Source organism: Melanaphis sacchari, unplaced genomic scaffold (genome assembly GCF_002803265.2).
Source record: "Melanaphis sacchari strain LSU unplaced genomic scaffold, SCAv2.0 Contig7_pilon_pilon, whole genome shotgun sequence".
Taxonomy (NCBI): Eukaryota; Metazoa; Arthropoda; class Insecta; order Hemiptera; family Aphididae; genus Melanaphis; species Melanaphis sacchari.
In genome coordinates this window covers 3,647,617-3,664,833 of record NW_020271560.1, presented here as the reverse complement: position 1 = coordinate 3,664,833, position 17,217 = coordinate 3,647,617, and the positions used below count along the sequence as shown (strand labels likewise).

The following is a 17,217-nucleotide window of genomic DNA, read 5'->3' as shown; positions in this document are numbered from 1 at the left end:
AGATCTAGGCATTCCAATCAATTTGTCTACGTATCATTGCCAAAGGTCTATGGTACATAATGAACAAACTATTTCACGATAACCTCCTAATCAAAATAGTCCACGACAAAGCCATCAATTTCTAAAAAAGTTTCCATGGAAAACTCTTCATGAACCACAACTCCATCATCTCACATCTGGCCTCTAAGATACTTCCAGAAAACTCCGTAAGACGCTTCAAACGCAATTGATGTAGAGATCTTCTCAACTTTTAAAATATTGTTATATCATTCATGAAAATACTATAAATCCTTGTAAAAGATGACTTGATTTCGAGTCATCCTTCAAGTTTTGCAAAGCCGAAAGTATTTTATTTTTTACCACATCATATTTACGTATTGTATATAATGTACAGATTGTAAACTCTCAATAAACGCTATTTTTCTAAAAAAAAAAAAAAATGTGTTCATTAATACGATTTTAAATTAATAACTTGATAATATTATATAATATAATCAATGCGAAAAGCGATTAACTTTGAGATTATTATAACATTTCAAGTATAAAATATAATTATATGTATAATCATAAAATTTTATATTTGTATATTATGTTAAAAGACAATTTTGAAAGTAAATTAGGCAAAGACCTTGTATGTATACGCTATACATAAGAAAAAAATAAACATAATTTTATCTACCTACCAATATACTTTGATAAATATATATATGTATTATGTATATATATATTTAATATTACATAATCGCAAATGGAAATAAATTCAATTTAAAAATAGAATAAATAATAAAAAACAAAAAGTGTAACTTACTTTGTTATATGCTTATATGTATATTTATTAGATTTCGAAAGCATCTCGTCATTGATAGTGTCTCATATGCCTAAATTTAAGAACAGTTTATGTTATTTAATATTTTTATTATTAATAGTATTTCATAATTATGTATATCAAACTGATTTCTACTAAAAATATTGCAGTACAAAATTAGTTTTTTCTTGAGAGACGAGAGAGAGAGAAAATCATCTCATAAATATTACGTCTTTACAACTACTTGTACAAATTGAAAATAATATGATTAAAATATACATGGAAATATGATTATTATGATAATTCTCATATATTATAAATTATTAGACAACTAATAATAAGTCAAGAATTCAAATGCTGATCACAAAAACCAGAATACTAGGAGTTAAAAAATAATGTTTTTTTTTTAAACTATATTCCATGATATTACAATAATATTATATGCGATAGGATGATTTATCATTCGATTAGTACGTTCAGGTTAGTAGGTTTGTATAATACTGTCTCTATACGGAAGTGTTGCTCGTCATTATCGAGCATACTACATGTATACTTATATCTATATATTATATATGTTATGTTTTCGTAGATATAATATGCAAAGGTATCCTATTCGCGCGAGTTTATCGGAAGTTCGCATCCATTGGTACCGGCAATGACGATACCGTTACCGCGTATAACGGTAGTCCGGAATCGAGAAGATAAGTACCAATACCTATATAATATGTACAATATATACGTAGAAGTGTGCTTTGAGATATTAACGACATTAGCATTATATTTTTCCCCCGACAAAATTAGCGTGTACATAGTAGTGTGTACAACGCAACTATTTTCGTATGATGACTATTGCAGCAAATACCTACATTAAGCAACCGTTAGAGATGTTTATGTGTTGATAACCTAATCTAATCTAATTATTATGACGTTTGAAAATACGTGTATTTTAAACATCTCTCCGAGCAATCAGAGAAAGAAAAATAAACGATCAATAGACAATAGACGTGCATAACATATTCTATTATTTATATATACGTTTAATAATTATTAATGGTATTATTTAGTAGGTACCTTATAATCTATAAAGCTTGTAATCAATTTTGAACGTCGATTAAAATCTTTAATAACAATAACTATCAAAAAAAAAAATTATATTAAAATTATATACAATATTGATAAATATAGAAAACATTAAAAACAAGTTGATATATATCAAAATAATAATTGTTTTTTATTTTAAATTTTTATATGAAATCTATTTAAAATTGTAATTAAAATTTAAAATTCAACAATTTCTAATAAATTATAATTTATAAGTTAATAGTTACTATTTCTTTTTATCTTATCTGGCCTGTTTCACACACACATGAGAACAACAAATAGTCCAACGCGTATGAAATTCGTGAATTTGTCCTCTACTTGCAATTAAAATTGTGTTTAAACTTTCTAACTTATCATAAAAATATTTAAATCGATATTGTTATACAAATTAAAATCATGAAATTTAATTTTGATTAAAAACCTTGGTGTAAAGTTCAAAATACTATTTGTGTATCATTAAAAATATTATGTTACATATAGTGTGCGCATTTCGCGGAGTTCAATATTTCATTTTTAAAATTTAAACACATCAAACACAGGCTTAGTTTATACAATGTTGAAAAGAAATATAATATTATAGCTATTTAAATTAATAAATGGCTTTAATTTTTAATTAACGTTGAAATTCTAAAATAATAAAGACTATTTTTTTGTTGAGAAAACAACTAGTAATTCTAGTGATCATATATTTTGTTCAGTTTTACGAGAATTTCTCAAGTTTTAAAAAATCTTAAACAGCTTTCCTGACGTTTTGACTTTTGAATCGCTTCAAATATTGGACAATGGTACAGACTGAATATTTTGACCCATCAGTATAATATTCGTCATTTACAGACATGTACAGAACTACATAAAAGTGATTTGAGTGCATTTCACTAGAAAGCTGAAGTGTTGTTGGATAGAACATCTATGTAATGTAGCAGTTGATAATAATGTATTCCTTACATAGAATATAGTGTGATAAAATAAGTGATAGTATTGTTAATGACTAATTAAAATAATTACGATATTATTTATTTAAATCAAACACAAAAGACACTTAGTTTTTAAAATAATTTATAACATGATTAACAAGCTAAAAATGTATACGAAATACAATCATGTATACATTTTTTTATGAGATATTTTATTTATTGAAACATTAAAATAATAATATATCCTTGAAAAATATATGAAAACTGTTTTCTAATCCATAATAACTCGAAGTTCTAGACTTTATTCACAAAATATTGTGTACGTTTTTTAAATGGAAAACTATAAATTTACATACATAATTATGAACATACTAAATATAAAATTATAAAGAAACCCAATACATAATAATTCATAGTAACCTATATTTTTTTTTAATTAGATCAATTGATGAATATTATTTATTATTTCCAGTTTAATATACCGATAAGAGATATTTATGATTAATAACTCTATTATATTCTCTTAAACCAAAGTTAAACTTTGAAAAGTTTTATTATTATTTGTCCCTTATATTTTGGTACTCAATTATCCATTTTTTATTTTATTTTAAAACTATTTTATATGTAAAATTTGTTAGTGAATTCAGATCTTATACAAAATCTGTTTCCCGGTGAGTTTTCAAAAAAAAAAAAATAAAAAAATCAGGACGCTGAAAAATGAAATAAAAAAAAGTATTTATAATTTATTCGTAACATTAACTTAGGATAGGTTTGTAATGAAAACAAAAACAAATCAGAACACGTTAAATTTATTTCTATAATTTTTATTCATAAATAATTGCGTAAGTTTTTTTTTTTGTTTTTAGTATGTTTTATTCGTATGATTTGAATATGTATATTTTTTATTATAAGATATAAGAAAATGTCATTAAAATAAAAACAAGTGGACACTTGATTTGAAAAATAATTGTGTTATATATATATATATATATATTAAGGCATAGGTTGAATAATAATTATCATAACATCGTACTATTTTAGTGATGGATAAACCTATTTGAGTTTGACAAATTATGTACTGCAGTGCATAATATTTAAATAATAATTTATTGTTAGCAATAAAATTATGATAGTCAGTCGATGTTTAATCTTTAATCACGATAAAAATAAACAAATAAGTTTTTTATCAAATTTAAATTTCAGCAAAACTATATTAAACATTTCTCACAATAATATTATTCATAAAAATAAAAATAACAATAATAATAATTTAAGCAAGATTTCTTATTACAAAATGTTCATACGCAAATTTAATAAAAATAAATAAAGTTTGCACGTATAGTAAAGTGCACCGTTTGGTATGGGCAAATATTATTACAACATAACTTTTGTTTCCACTTCGCTCGAATCCACACTAAAAATAATACGATTTTAAAACACATTTTTATCTCCAGCTAACACACCAGTGCATGTTTCATAGTGAAACCAAAACACTAGAGTCACTTGATTGACATTACATGATATGTATGGCTATAAATCGGTAAACAAACTTCCAGAAACTTTTTTTTATTCCATTCGTCTATAACTGTAAGTCCGTGCCACCTACGTGTAGTCGATCGAACCATATTCTGTAATACATATAACACAACGATAAAGCATGTGCTCGAAGTTGAACAACTAAATGTCGCTAAACTCGTGAAAATGAATAACTAATAATTATAGAAATAAAAGTAAATTAAAAAACATCTTAGTCACTCATTCGTCGAGGGCTTACCTCTACCCTCCTTTCCGACCGAAGATTAAGTCAGTACGCCGAGTGCAATGAATATAACTTAACCGTAGTCTTTATAATAGTGTTGCATAATAATATTGTTATTATATAATATATAAATAGTATACGCGCTGTATAAGAAAACGACGAGAGGCTTATAGAGAATGCTGTGAATAAAAACGGCCATTTTCACGTGCTACTCATAAACATTCAAATGTTTCTCGAATATAGGGTTTTAAGAAGGAAAAATGGGCAAATCCTTTAAAAAGATATCACGGAGCGGTTCCGAGAAGTCACGTAAATTTGTTACGCCATGGATTTGTTCGTATTTTACGATCTTAATTTCGAGACAAAAACAGATATTATATGAATGCATTTATTTCGATGGAAAACTGTTTTGTTTTGTAGATATATAACATTAAAACGATTTTCAACAATAACTACACGACAGAAAAACGTATTAGTATTATTCGTAATCAGACTTGTCTGTTTTTAATCATTTACTTCTTTCGAGTACGCCTTGAACAGCGATTCTTTAACATACATAGGTTTTAAAACGATAAAATCTCGACTATACTATTTACTATAATACTATAATATTATTCCTGTGTAATACACGACACGATCAGTATTACGCAACTCATCAGTGAGATTCTGTGATTATTATTTTATTGTTTTTTTTTTTTTTTTTTAATGAAAATATTTGTATTGTATTCTGAAATATGTAATATTTTATTTTTATCAATGTTATAAATTTCATGAGATAAAATTACTTTTAAAAAGTATTTACTTTTATTTAATTTCTAAAATAAAATTGCACATCCTTATTTCAAACATCGTATAAGGAAACTATGGTCGTTTATTTCATAAGAATTTAAAATGCTAAAATACCACGATTATGTGAAAGGTACTCGTCTATATACGGCCTCATTTTATCAAAATTGGGTATGATTGAAAAACAATGAAAAACTATTGATTATTTATTATTCGGTTTATTTTATACATAAACACTTTAGAAAAATATTGTTCTTGTAAATGAGAAAATAAAAATATGAGATACAATATTTATGTTAATAAATCTGAAACTCGCTAAAATTTAACAACATTAAATTGTATATGCTTTTTTAGGATCTAAGAAATTCAGAGAAAAAATGAATGCATGCTGTACTTGAATCAGTTAAATCATATACTTATAAAAATTACATACCATATATTTTATTTGAGATTAGTATGTTAGCAAGCAGAGCAGGTGCAGTGGTAGTAATAAAGTATAATTGGCGAGAAAACTTGACATGCCATTTATTAGGCTTACGATGTTATGTTTAGTGTTTACGTAAAATTGAGTTTTAAATCACAACCTTTTTTATCCCATGTGTATTTCGCACTCGAGATCAGAAAGCGACAATTTTTTTTCACTCTCTCGGGACAATCATTAGTTACCACTTAGAAATTCGGAAAATGTAGCAGTCTTATCATCGCTGATAGTTTGCTGATTTTCTTTCTGACAACTTAAATTTTAGTTTCCACAGTGAAATATTCAAATTTCATTGAAGAGAAATCATATTCAAATGTTTGAGTAAACTAACGAGTGATTGTTAAACAAATTTCAGTGATACTTTTCAATTACACATAATATATAATAATATATTATTATAATTCCGTAATTGATTTACATTTAAAATTTATTTTATCGACAAATATCACAATATAATGCTAAAATATCTAAAGTAAAATGATTAACATTAAAAATACCTATAAATGTTAATATTCCGTGATTACAATTTAAACTGTTATATTTTTTGAAGTATGCCTATCTATTCAATATTCATCAACCCGTTCTGTTCTAAAAAATACGTTTTATGCAAATGAGTAATAAAAATAAAAAATGATGTGACCAGTAGATAATAATGTTTTCATTAATAATATTCAAAAGCGTCAATGACCTATCTTGTATCTATAATATGTGTATTATACTAACATACTTTTAGCCTCATGTTTTTTCTTTTAATACTAAAATATCAAAACCAATGACATGATATTTTTAATCATAATATTCATAACTAACTAACTACTCGTTTGATGTCTTAATTTTATACACTGAAATACTCTAAATAATATTCTTCTTTGGAATGTGTAATAAATAATGAATGTTTTCATTCAAAAAAGCAAAAACATAAAAAATTATGATAAAAATATACAATTTTTTTAAACGTTTTTTGTGATGACTTAAAATGATACTAAAAAAAATTGTTTTAAAACATAAATAGATTTTAAAATTATTAATGTTATTCGATGATAGCAATGTAGTGTATTTATTTAACAACGTCTACTAAAATAAATTATCTTAAACCTTTGAAAATAATTTCATAAAAAATACATACAAGTCTATGTTATTCTCATATTGAAGAAAAGCAAACACAATATCATTCTCACGTGATCGACTGATTAATTGTTCAATTTTTTACTAAAAATGCATTCAACGTCTTTTATTGGTGGCTTCATGATACAAAATTTGTCCACACAGTACATACAATCACAGAGGTCGTCATGGAAGAAATTACAATTCAAGTCGTGTTTTAATATGAGAACATATGTTATATTGACACATGCTATGAGAATTTACAAATAAATCTGTGGTACGGTAAGCATTGATAGATCTTAGAGGACAACAACTTACGATTAAGATGCGATTAACCATAATTAATTATTTATTTTCCCTTCATATTTCATACTCAACCTGTGATTGGCCTTTCTCATCTTATACATCTACAGTGCTCTGTTTCCCATTTTTTTACTTTGACAGCTATTTTCGTTTCATTATTTATTTTACCTATCCATCTCTTTTTCAATTTTCTTCTTCCTTCCTTTCCTAAATTAATAATTTTCATAGTTAATAAATCCTCTATTCTGAGTCAACTCCTGATCAAAACATCCTATTCTTCCTCAGTTTTCTAACAAATGGTGTCACTCCATACATTCGTAATAGCATTGTCATCTTTAATACATTCTCCATATTTCAGTTTTCTTATGTTTATTATTCGATCGAACATAACTATTATACAAATAATACTCACCCAAAATTACTGCTTACGGTTACCTATTTTTATTCAATCACAACCCCTGCACTTGTATTTTTATACAAAGTTCTTACATATTAAAATTTACCCAGGGGAGCAACAAAAAGTGTTTGCTATGCTATTCTACTAAAATAGTAAAATATTCAAATTATCAGTAAAAATAGGTTAATAATTAGCACATAATAGTAATAAACGCATCATTATAATATTATCGTAAACACGTATTATAAAATATATTTTTGTGTATATATGCACAATAATTTTATGTTTAAGTCGTCCTTGAATGCAAAATAATACGTTTGTTATAAGATTAGACACCTATAAAGTTGTAATAATTTAATTTTATGTTAACGAGCCAATTATATTTTAGGTTTTAGAAGTTAAATATACATTGATGTATACAACTATGGATCGCGTACTAAATACTCCATAGATAATTTGTTTAAATATATTTTTAGTTTGCCAAATTTGTCACCAGAAGAAATAAATATAATATATTTAATATCTGTCGTTTTACACTTTTACCTAATGAAATATTATTCTTGTACCATGTTTTCGCATTATATTTTTTACCCAATTCAAACTTGAATCTATCTTTATGGACTAGAAAACCAAATTATAGACAAAAATAATGAATGAAACTAAATTTGTAATAACTAAAATCGCATTAAGTAATATAAGTTCTAATATAATATGATCTGAGTTTGTAATACTGCCAACGCCGTCCTATGATTTAAATCCATCATAGCTCTACTAACGAGTCGGACAAGAATTATGCACTACATAATCCCCGCAAATATCATCAAGACAAACAAATCATAGCATTAAAATACGTGCCAGTATACATTATTTATGTAGGTTAAAGTATTATTATACTTTAATACTGTATACGTGAGTAATAGTGAAATGGCCATAAGAATATTATATAATATATAAATGAGACTTCAAACATGATGTACCTACATAGGTTTTTTCACGTAAATATAAAACTTTATAATTGCAGATTTTTTTGAAAATGATGAATTTAAAAGAAAAAAAACTAAAGGCGTTATAAAATGTTTTCTGAGTTCCTAATCATATTGATTGTTTGTATTGGCTGATTAAAATAGATCTTAAATAAAAATGACAAGTAATTTAGTAATTAAAACTAAGCTATTTGTATAATTTGCATAGATATGTTTGGGAAAGTGTTTTAAACAATAATAAGTATTGCTTTAGGCCCCTTGTTTTTAGATGAAAAATCGATATTTACAATACTGCTCAAAGAAATAAGAATAAATGCTCATTTTGTTAACATGTTTAATAAGTACAAAAATAATTTTAATACAATCAAACTTATGCTATTTTAAAATGAAAGCATTAAAGAGGATAATATCTTTGCTTCAAACGACATATCAATATAACACGTTAATTTGTTTCAAAACTAGAATAATTAAAAATGCAAATTTTAAGATACATGTCTAAGTATTTCAATAGCATATAATATATTTTTATCACTGTTCAAAACTTCCCACAGCCAAAATTCAAAAGTATTTTCAATACATTTAACATAAATTGCATTAAATAACTTCCCAGAAGAGATAATAAAATTTACCAATATATTCAATCGGAATCAAGATAATTAGGAAGAAGTTTAGAGTATTGTCACGTTATCGACGAATTTATGTTAATAATACCGTAACGCAGAGAAAAAATTACAACTGTAGAAGTATAAATGTAGAAAATTCTCAATGTCTCCCTCAATTATAATATATTATATCATTGAATATTTAAACGATTTTTTACATTTTTATTTGTAATGGTAAATTGGTAAAATGTATATTATGACAAGTGTGTACGCGTAAAATAAAAGTTACTGATTTTTTTTTTTCACAGAATGTTTTAATCATTAAAAAATATTCATAAGAGCATGATATAAATTATGTATACATAAATAATAAATAATATAATTACAACATCATTTTAAACAACTACATATTCATAGTCGGGCACTAACTATTTAAAAATTTAATTTCCTAATATTAACTAGTTTAATTGACTATTGAACCTTACTTATCAAGTAATGATTTTAAATTTTTGGTTATTATGGATTTTTAAATTAATTACTGTAAACATGGTTTTAAATGTAATTAATAACTTCTGGTCTATACCAGTGATCACTAAATAGAGACTCGTGGACCACATACGGTCCCCGAACAAATTTTATCCGGCCCGTAGACAAAGAATAAATAACATATTATATTTAATAATATAAAATTTTCTCATTACATCCAATTTTAAAATAATACCCATTATATGTTAAAAATTATATGTACTTAACATTTTGATGACCCGCAAAAATTTTTCAGATTCCTAATGTGGCCCTTCAAAAGTATTAATTGGTGACCCCTGGTCTATACTATACTAGAACCGATAATATTGGTGTAATATTCTTCAATAAAATATTGTTATATTTAGATAAACACAAAATACTCTTATCGTTTATCTACGTACCGATTAAAAAACTAGATTAACTATTTTTTAAGCCAAGTCAAGTTAATATTAGTTTTCATATTAACTTAAAGCTTGGCGAATCAAATGTATTGTTTGTTAACAATTAATTTTATGGTCTTGTTTTTACTTATCTTAACTTGAGTTAATTATTTTAATCAACTTGCGCCAATCTTTATTTATATTTTTACGGTACGGAGAGTAAAAAAAAATAATAATATATATGGGGCGGTGGATATTGAGGGGGTGAAAAAGAAAAAAATATATCACAATAGAATCGCAGATTCTTTGTAAGGGGCATCGTCGAATCACGTAGTTCCAAAACGCTTGCGGGCTTTTCCATAATTTGTAATTGTTATGCAAAATAGTATCGTATGTGGAAAGAGTCCAACCATCTTTAAGTATCCGGTAAACATAGTCCACCAAGGTACACGAAATATAAATTATTATTATAGACGGTTCATCAAAACCGTGATTATCATATTAATAAAACCGTGTCACATCATCATATCTAGTGAGTAATAGTGGAGAGTGGTGAATAAAAAATAGTTAATTTATTTTGTTCCATTATTTTATTTTATAACCGGACGATTGGTTTTTGATTGTCGGCAATCCGCGTAAAAACCCGATTTGGCGAACCGAATAATTGAACGACCAGTGGTTGTACGATAGAAATTCTTTTACGCCAATTTAGCATGTTTTATAGAGCAAGCGAGACGAGTGTTGTGCGAAATTTTTTTGGCGTATGATCAACGAAACAATATCATAATAATGAAATTATCATAGTCATAATATTTCGATTAGCAGTGGTTGTCATTTTATAACCAATATCCATTATAAACGTGCGAAATAAAAAAAGTGAACCACGATCGTATTGCGAAAACTCGCAATTTTCGCATCTTTCAGTGTAATATCACTCCAGTATATATAGAGAATCTTGGATCAGCTTCTAACTAAAAAAAACCTAAGCTAACCAACCTCTAAAAAAAAACTACTTAGTTCAGTCGCAAACTGGCTTTCCGATTCTATTTTTATCTTAGTACATCTTTCATAATTATTATTGTATAATATGTATTATACGTAGACATAATTTTAGTTCAATACATATTTATATATATTGTAAAAGATACGTGAATATCTAAATAACTCAAGTACCATTCTCAGTTGCATCAATAGATAATAATTTAATAAGTATATTTAGATACAACAATTAAAAAAATTAATTAGTTGACACATGTTTTTGTAAAATCAATACATTCATCGCTTTTATAGAACTATGGACAATTTGGAAAATTTGTACCGCGTCCCTTAATACAATTTAGAAACGTTGCGCTCACGTGATGTAGTACTCGAGCCATAAACCTACGAATATTATTGAGATACATAATATTATAGCAATATTGTATACCACCTGCTTAATCAATACCACCACCCCCGTCTCATCGGACGGGTATTATTTAATTCAATTAAGTGCATTCGTGTACTGAAAAGGTGAGTAATTCGATCATGTTAATCATAAATAATTAACATTATCTATACACTACCGGCCATGCAACTCAAGAGTCGATTAATTTTCCTGACGAATAATAACCGTTTTAATTACCAGACATTTTGCGCGACGTCAAGTGTTTTGTTTCGCTCTCCATGTTGACGTAAGTTGTTGTACTATTCTTGTCCCCATTCCCAGTAAAAATTATTTACATACAAAAAATACATAAATTGAATAATATTTTGTGCGTCATGATAAGCAAACAAATATTTCTTTTGGATTTTGAGCAAATGAATGTATTGATTTTACAATGATGTATTAGATGTATTATTTTTATATTTTTTGTTTCTGTGATTATTTATTAGGGTTGTAAAAATGCTTCGATTTTCGACTTTGGGGGTGGTTTATGATAACGCATTAAAAAAAAAAAAAAAAAACATTAAGAAGAAACGGGAATTTTTACACTAAATCGGTTTTAGACAAAATTATTTCTTTATTTTGTTAAGAAAACGAGGCTTGAAATATTAAAACCTCATAAGTAGTTCACATTGAAATTTAAAAATCTAAAAATTATAAATAATAAACATAAATATTTGTATACAATATAGACATCTAAAGATTAAATTTGACGAAAATACGTCATGAATAATGTTGTTATGCATTATTTTGTAAAAATTCAAAAACATTACTCGTGAATCGTGGAATCGTGGACTTGTACAAATATGTATTTTTACTTTACTCAACGATATTTTAAAAATTGTTAATTTAATTTTACTTATTATAATCTATTTATATATCATGAATCTGTACGCACTGCTTTACGGAAATGTAGTATTGACTAACAAGTTAATTACTACTATATAGTTCCGTATTAATTATATTTATTATTACTTAATTAATTCAAATAATATTAGTAATAAAATAAATAAAATGTTTACGGAAAAAAAAAATTAACCTACCGTAATACTAATAATAAAATTAATTAAGTACTTTAATAGTAGTATCAATAAACATATCATAAAATATACTTAGTGAAATAAATTTAACACGTCCATTGCACTGATCCACTTGTCATCTACTATATCTCTAGTAGAATAGTAACAACTTTTTCATCTCTTCATTTTTTATTTTTTTCGTTTTTATTTTTGTTCACTTAGTATTATTATACTTAATAGTTTTATTCCATAAAAACCTATAGCGCTACTATGTACGCGTGCACCGATTTATACTGAATTTTTTAAATTGCTTTTTTAAAAACGCGTCTTTATTGCGAGATCTTAAAAAGTTACTATGTTTGATTAGTTTAGGATGCTGCATAAGTATCTGTGAATATATATTTATTCAAAGTAATATTAATTTCACGTTTATCAAACACGTGTGCATCGAATATAATAATTTCGTAGAAATTTACGTCACATCAATAAAATATTAATGTATTATGTGCATAAAATAATGCAAAACAAACTATATTATTATTGTTTAAGTTTTTAAAAATACATATTTTACTTTATAATATATCACCGAACATCGCCGATTATTATAATTTAAAATTTTCCAAAAGTTGTTGACTATTAAAATACTATTATAATAAGATTTGTTGTGTATATACTATATAGTATATAGTATAGCATACAGTAGAGTATGTACGAGGAGGGATCCGGCATTCTACCACTTCCCCATTGACATTTAAAAGATTTATAATTATATTCAATCTTGTATTTTTACGTCATTATAAATAATAATAATATTATAAAGCTTTGTACATGGTTTTCATAATTAATAATAGAAAGATCAACGTATTTGGAGAAAAAAAAAAATTCCGAAAAAAAATTTTAAATTTTAGAAAATTATAATTTCATGAAAAGAATCATAAAAATTTGAGATACTTACTGAAAAATAATTCCATATTTATTTACTAGAATTAATTTAGAAATTAATAATAAATACGTAACTACGATATTATTTTGATAGAATTTCATAGTTAATAGCTAATTTTTTATTGATTTAATTTATTTTAAATTCTGAGTAAAGCGATAAATCTGTATTGATGATGTAAAAATATATGTTTATTCATATTAGTTATTATGTTTTGGGGCGATAAAAATATATGTAGTTTTTTGTATTCAATAATGAATGAATCCAATTTTCATACATACAGAACAGTGACTTAATTAGCATCTATTTTATAGTAGAACGGTAGCCATTTTTTTAACTTTTTAGTACTAAAGATAATTTTTATAAGAGTGTGGTATAATTAGGCATTACATTATTTGAGATCATCATAAGCCATATGGGAGCTATAAAAACTAAATTGCTAAGTATTAGAAGAAGGTTGATGAAAATCAGACAACATTTAGGTTAGTGATGTGTAAATTTACCTCCCCTTCCAACATCTTTTATGTTGAAAATACAATTTTTCAAATTATATAAAATGGATTTTAAATATTTTAAAACTATTTTCAAAATATTGGCAATGATTTAGAGAAAATAAGATAAAATGCTGATGGTAGGTCAACTCCACACTGCAAAATTATCTGGTCAACGTTGAAAAAAATCATTATTTATAAACACGTCGACGCGGATCTACATTACTAAGCGATATACGTTACTGCAGTGCACCGCTATCGTATTATAAATATTATATATACTACATACACGCGTTTTCATTAGAACTTCTCTATATTATATCGTATCTAATAGCACGAAATACGAGCTTACCGCGGCGTGATCTATATAATATGACGATACACCTTTATACACAAGGACGCGCAAGCTTGCGTATTATTATTGATGAGCTCTCCGACGCGATAAAGATGTCTCTCGAGATGTATAAGTGAAAGTTTGCCACGGCAGTAACGACTCGGCAGATATATCATTTTCTCGGGCCCCGCCGTATATAATAGATCAGTTTCGAGGTACCTACCTACGATATTTATGTTATATATATGATAACGTTATAATATGCTTTACAATAATATATACTACCTACACGATGTTCGTTTTCTGCCAGTCGGTATACGTATAGTATCGCTAGCGTGCTTCTCGATTGATGGCTATTTCCTTTGGACGCGCTAGTATATAATGATAAAAGTTTATAATAAACCTTTTCTCAGACCTTTAATCTCATGTGCTCATACCACCTAAGATTGTTATTCATCATTGCTCATCGGTACCTCGTGTAGAATACGTGTTTTCTTTGTTGACTAACAGTGGTATACATACACTATTATTATCATTAATTATTATTACCACAATTCATTTTGCTCCTAACAAAGTCCATAAAACTCCGATTCATTAATAGGCCATATTATAGGATCACACGCGTTTAATGATATGTGCAATTTAATAATGTTTCATCTAGAATAATTCATCAAGTAAATTAAATAAATAATTTTTAATTATATTTGGAAAAAATATTATTAAACATTTTTATTTTATATTATTTAAAAAAAGTTCACCTAAATCATAGTTATTAGTATAATATTGCTATAAAATACTTTTTGTACTTAAAATTGAAAAAAATAAAATTATAATACTCATAGTACCATTAGTACCTATAGATGTTGTCTAAACCATTGATTTTAAAATCATTAAGTGAACTTAATTTTTGGATTACATGTGTAAATCATAACAATTTTGTATGATTTCCTCTCTAGATAGAGTTTTTAAAGAAAAACGAATTTAATTATAACAACCAATATAAAAAAAAAAAAAAACATTATCAAAAATTTGAAAAACCTCAAAAATCATTATTTTAGTTCTTTCTCGATATTTATAATGACATAGATTGGATACAAAATTGTTTTGTGAACAAAAAAAACCTGTCATGTTATCTGTGTTGGAATATGAAAACTTTATTGAAAACATGTCATCTTTAAAACAAATATTTGAATCTGGATCTTTAAACGAGTTTTGGATTGAACTTAAGGACGAATACCCATTTCTAATTATAAAAGCTAATTTAACTCTAATACTTTTTATAACAACTTACCGTTGTGAGGCAGGTTTTTCCGCTTATGATTATACTAAAAGTAAATTGGATGTCTATCCAGATCTAGGAATTTTTCTGATATAAAACCTAATTTTGAAACTATTGTAAATCAAATAATGAAACAGTTACATTATTCTCAATTAAAATTATATTATAAAATCTAATTAATTATAATTTGTTAAAAATAAATATTTTTAATGATTAAATAATACATTTTTGTTATTTTAATAAATACAATTTTGATTGAAAATTATTATTATTCAATAAAAAATAATCATTAACAATATCGTTTAAACATTTTTTTGGAGTATTGTTTTTTTTTTTGTTTTTAGAAAAATTGGAGTCGAGTTGAAATTAAAGGCATTGGAGTTCCACAAAACACAAAATATTTCTTAAGGATACCGTGGTCGTAAATTTTTGAGAAGCACTGGTTTAAGGAATGTTCTGTAGTAATTCCGAAATCTTTTTTTTTTTTAATGAGAACTAAGCTTTTTATTGTCAATTTCTCAATAAATATTTATATTTTTTAATGATGATATAACTAAATTAAAATTAGAATAAAGAAGTAATCCTTGAATCATTAAAATGTATGTACAAATAAATAATGATAATAGTTTATGACGGATAAAAAAAATATGAGATATTTAATATTGAATATAATAATACCTATGAATATTGAGATAATTTTCACAAATTTTAAAATGTTGATTAAATAATATTAATAACTATAATTTTTGAATTAAATTATTATAGTTCTTGCAATTCATATATTTCAAACCTGTATCCAATTATTATAAAGCTCAATAACATTAATATAACAAAGTCAAATAATTTTATTTAAATTGTTTGTTTAAATTTTGAATCATATGCATCAACATTTTAAAAACAATTAAGAAGTTACAGATAAAAGGGATTTTTTCATAAAAAAAAAATGTATATTTATTAGATAACATAACAAAATTAATTAAAAATAAATACGGAGGCGAGTTCTGAGACATGGTTGGTGAATAACCATAATAATATATAATATTATACTCGAAGTTTTTTTAAATACATAGATTAGATACTATTATGATAGCAATAATAGCTAAGCTTCCACATATCTAATATGTTGACAACGAATAGCAATTTCTTTCGTTTAATCGATTTGGTCGTGTGAAAGAAGAAGGTGAAACCGAATGCAGCCAGTATAAAACATTGAAATTATGTATTATATTATAAAATTATATTACTGACTATGATGGTTATTAATATAATAAAGCGTGACTTCTAGTAATAATGGTTAAACTAATTCGTATATTATTTATGCACACATAATAAATGCATTGTGACGCACAGCGATCATATTTTCACTTCAGTGGAAGCATAGAAAGACGAAATGGGAAAATATAATAGAAAATAAATGAATATTATATTTTATAAAAAAATAAAGAAAATACACATAACGGATTCCATGACCACATATTTAACCTTTTTAGGTCAGACAAAGATCTAACAATCGATAAAATGTCATTTCCGCAAAATTATTATTAAATTCTGTTGGTCGATCGCACTTGTACTTAGAGTTGTACGTGTATGT

General features: G+C 25.6%; 1 pseudogene; it reads left to right on the top strand.

The window, feature by feature from the left end:
- Positions 1-15,473: 15,473 nt before the first annotated feature.
- LOC112601612 lies at positions 15,474-16,034 on the top strand (annotated as a pseudogene).
- Positions 16,035-17,217: the final 1,183 nt, after the last annotated feature.